The sequence below is a fragment of the Galeopterus variegatus genome, unplaced genomic scaffold, assembly GCF_000696425.1.
Source record: "Galeopterus variegatus unplaced genomic scaffold, G_variegatus-3.0.2 Scaffold1987, whole genome shotgun sequence".
NCBI classification, from domain to species: domain Eukaryota; kingdom Metazoa; phylum Chordata; class Mammalia; order Dermoptera; family Cynocephalidae; genus Galeopterus; species Galeopterus variegatus.
In genome coordinates, this window is record NW_007728098.1 from 1 (window position 1) to 4633 (window position 4633).

Below are 4633 nucleotides of genomic sequence, written 5' to 3' on the forward strand. Positions count from 1 at the left end.
TGCCCACCTGACGCTGGCCTGGGGCTCCCCACGCCACCAGCCCTGCCAGAGATCCGCGGGTGGAGTGGGATTGGTGGCCGGTCTACAGGCCCTGGGGGGCCCCCGCGCTGAGGCACACAAGTGACATGGCTCAGTGAGGAGCCATGCCAAGCGAAGATGGCTGGCTTGCCCGATCTGAGCCAGCTGGCTCTGCCCCCACCGGAGAATATGGAGGCAGCGCTGATGCACGCACCTAGCCTGGTGTGGTAAGCGGGAGCCGGGTGGGCCTTTGCCCCCCAAGTGGGGCTGGGCTGGGGGTCACTCACAAAGCTCCCAGAGCTGGGCCGGTCCCGCGCCTTCCTCTCCGTCTCTGCATCACCGCTGCCGTCTTTCCTGGCCTTTGTTGCCTTTGGCTGCTCGGTCTCCCGGCGCAGTTGGGGTGCTCTCAGGAATCTTCTTTTGCATCGGCCCTAAAACCTGAAGACTGTAGTTGCTTTTTTTCTTTGTAGATTAGTTGATCAGTGATTTATTTGTTTTTTGTTGCTCTTGGAAATGCAATTAGTACTCTGGCAGCACAGTGCACACTTCTCAGGCTCGTTCTGTCCTCTGGCATGCCCGCTCCAGACCCGTCGCCATCTTGAAAGTTAACCCCACTTCTTCTTTGAAGATTGTAGGGCAGGAGGAAAGGGAGAGGAGGGATTGAGAAATGACCTGGAGGTTCTCCTCAGAATAGTCTGCTGCGAGAAGCCCCTGAAAAGGGCTGCGGTGGGGGTTTCGGCTGCTGTTGGGATGGAGAAAAGGGCTGGGGATAGCAGTGACTTCCACAGGAAAGGGATGGCGGGGCACCGACATACTCACAAGGGATCAGAAAGTCCCGGGGAAGCTTCGGCTAAGTCTGGGCTCAGTCCTGGAGAAGCTTCTAAGGAGAAAGCGTCTGGGTCTGATGGGACCCACAGCCCGTGTTTTTCTGTGGAGCAACTCTCTGGGCAAGTAAATGACGATGGGTCCCTCTAGGAGACAGTTAGGGAATAGTGCTTTCCCCAGGTAGGTATAGCCTCGTTCGGAGATGCACACTGGTGCCCTGCGGAGTGCCCTTGCGCAGTGAACACACCACACGACTGTGCATGATTTCCTCATGCTAAACTGTACCTAGTGTTCTAACTATGATCCACTGGATGCCCAGGGCAAAGGATCTCTGCTGGTCACAGACACACCTCCAATGGAAAACCACAGGGTCAGTGCCCACAGAAGTGTGGTTGTGTGCCACGTCCTACTGCCACGCCAGCAGCTGAGTCCTGGCCAAGCCCCAGGTCACATCACCACCTCCCCAGGTGGCAAGAACTTCATCAGAGGTCAACGACAGCTCTTTCCTGCCACAGCAACAGACAGGCCCGCTGTGCAGGGGCCCGGAGTGTATCTCGGAGTGTACCACATCGTGGGATCTGCAGAGCTCCACCTTCCAGTGCTGCAAGAGAAGGTTCCGGACAAAAGCAAAACCCAGGCCTCCTGGCTTGCTGCTGTGAGCGCAGGAATGCTGCTGCGGAATGGAGAGAAAATTACAACGAATGAGAAAACCAGAAGGAGGGGCTTTCTCCGGCAGACTGAAGTGCATTACCTGCAGGCGCATGGCCGAAACCAGAGGGAAAGTCCTGACGGATGGACGCAGCTACAGTTTCTGTAGACTTGGGGAGCCCAGCAACAGCGCCTGGTACCAGAGGGAGACACGGAGGCCCCTCCCCAGGGTGCAGGCGGGGCTGGGGGCTGCTGGCAGAGGCCACACTCACCTTCCGGCCACCCGGGCTCATCTCGGCCGTCGCAGGGCACCCTTTCTCATCCCCCAATGTGTTGTGAGCATTGAGACCATGCCAACTTCAGTATTGCTTAGCACCACCCACTCCTACCAGCTCTGGCTCAGTTGCACGTCTGCACTGTTAGCTGAAGGAAATGATTCCCGAGTGCTTGGATGGTGGTGATGCAGCCCCTCTTTCCTTTTCCCTGTCCCAAGATGTCAGAGAAAACCTGACAGAGGAAATTGGCTGTGGCCGAGAATAAGGTATATCATGTTGGGTTGCAGGCTCCAGACCCAGCTCGGAGCCCCTCTGATGGGGGAAAGGGACAGGACTTGGTGCCACTTCTGAGGCACATGGGGCTTGGCTCTCTGTGCCTATTAACTGCCCTCACAAAGTCTTCTCAGCCATCCCTGCCCTCTCAGCAGCCCAGCCCCTGCCCTCGCCAGGCACCCCCTGTCATTACTGCCTGGAGCGCAGCCTTTGAACTAATGACCCAGTCCCCTAAGTGTTTTCACCCTCTTTCTGGCTTCTATGGTCATGGCACAAATTTCCACTTGGAAAGTTACTCAGGACTAGGGGACCCAGGACTAAGAGGTCTCTGGCTCCCTCACTCCCTTCATGCAGAAATTTACTACCTGAAAAGCCTAGACTTCCCCAATGAGCTCAAAATATTGACAATATCTCTGGGTGACAATTGGGAGAATGGGTTTGGTTTGGTTTTCTCCCAGGTTTCTACTCTCTAGAGACACTTTACATTTTATTTCCTAGTCTGTATCTCACACTAGAATTCCCTAGGATTCTGGGACTAGAACACCTTTCAGTCTGTGCTCTCTGGAGGGAGAGCGAGCTTATCTTCTGCAGAACAAATCCTGGGCAACTGAACTTCACAGCTTGAATCTTGCCCAGATCATCTCAATCTGGGGTGCCACAGGACTCACAGGGGGGCATCTTTCTGAAGAATCAGATTTGCTTGATTCTTTTGAGAGAGAAAAAAACTATTAATGTGCTTAGGGGTGACATTCGCCTAGATTTGTAAGATCGTAATAGACTTCTCTCTGAAACGATGCTTGGGTTGTCCTCTTTTTGTTAGGTCCCCAGATCTCTAGGGGTGTGCCCTCACTGACTTCTGTCATTAGTATACATTGATGCAAACGTTTGAGAAGTACTGGTCAGCTCTCACAGCTGTGTAAGAGAGGACCCTGATGTCTGATTTGTATTTTGCCACGTGGCAGCTGCTGATTCATGACAAAGCCCCAGAAGAGTGAAGTTAAATTCCGGTTTTGCCTTTTTTTTGTCATGTTATCAATCCATTTCTTCAGCCATTTAGTGATCACTACAACACCTTATAGGGTTGCTGGTGGCATTAAATCAAATGGTATAATAACATTTTGTAAAAACTGTAAAGTAGGATGCAAGTATAGGGGCTTATAGTTCTCCTGAATATTACTGCTTTTCCTTTTCACAGTTAAAAGATTACCAATGGAGAAACAGCCTGGTGGTCCTCCAGGAGCAAAGAACAAAATGAAAACTGGCAGTACCCCTGATTCAACCACATCTGGGGTGTGCCAGTTTCCTAAAGAGGTGAGTCTTGGCTGGTCAGGCCCTTGGGAACAGGGCACTCAAGGGCCAGTAAAGGGTAATAGTAATGATCATTCAAGAAGTGTCAGGGACTAGTTAAGAAGTCTGGGCTTGAATGCTACCTCTCCCTCTGCTAGGGATATGGTTTAGGACTCTTCTCTGAATCTTCTCCCTTAAAGCTGTACACAGAAAGATGGACCACAAGCTTGGCTCTCATTGGATTCAGCTGCAGGAAGCACAGGATGATGTTGATAACACCAAGGTCCAGGGCTCAATCCCTGTACCGGCCACCACCAAAAAAAAAAAAAAAAAAAAAAAGTACAGGGTAAGGTCTGCTCAGGAGGGGAGGGACAATGTGGGAGAGAGACCTTGAGAAGTGGGCACTAAGGGGCTACAGGAGGAGGGTCTGGTCCAGGTAAGGCAGAAAAGAGTCTTTTGCCAATTGACAGGGAAGAAAGGACATCAGAGGGCTTAGCCATTGAGGGGGACAGAGCATCTCCATGTGTGCTCTAATCTCTTCCAGCCCACATCATACATCACTGGGGAGTCCTTTGTGACATCACTGGGGAGGCCTTTGTGAAATCAGTTTATGTGAAGCAGCTGGAGGTAAGTGCCCTGCAGGCCAGCCTCTTGACCACCTCCCATGCTGGGGGCTGGGGGTCCCGCTGCCAGCTGAGTCAGCTGCCACCCCACCCCTAATGATTGCTCTCTCTACCTCTCCCCCAGACCTCCTCCACCTCCTCCTCTCTGCATGTGCCTAAAGCTGGTGACTAGATCTGGCAGTAGCCCAGTACTTTAGCTGTGTAGAAAACAAACATCGAAGGGGCATGATCGAGGAATTGGTAAGAGTCCAGTGGGGTCTCCTGATTCCATGCTGCCAATCCTGGGCTCCAATTTCCCCTTGGAGATCTGAAGAAAAGGGATGGGGACCCTGATGCCAAAGGAGAATGGGGTGCTGGGGGTCCTAAGTCTCAGCGGGAGGTACCCCAGGCCTTGCATTATAGCGCTTTCTGTTGCTGCCCTGTCTGCCCACTCTCTCTTCTCGAGACACCACTGCTTGAGTCCTTGCCAACACATCCCCTAGGCTTCCCTAGGCTGCCCCGCTGCTGGAAACACTAGGCTGACTGTTGTCAGAAGCTCTGTGTTCCCACCCTGACTTAGTTCCTGCTTTGCTTTGTCTTTGGTTTTGGACAAACCACCTCTCCTACCTGGGTTTGAGTATCTTGAGACAGAATTAGAGGGTGTCAAAGGTCCCTTTCAGCTGTAAGAATGAAAGATTTCTAGGC

General features: G+C 52.5%; 1 pseudogene; it reads left to right on the plus strand.

The window, feature by feature from the left end:
• The first annotated feature begins 3248 nt into the window (after window positions 1-3248).
• Window positions 3249-4633, plus strand: part of LOC103596337 — a 20326-nt pseudogene continuing 18941 nt past the window's right edge.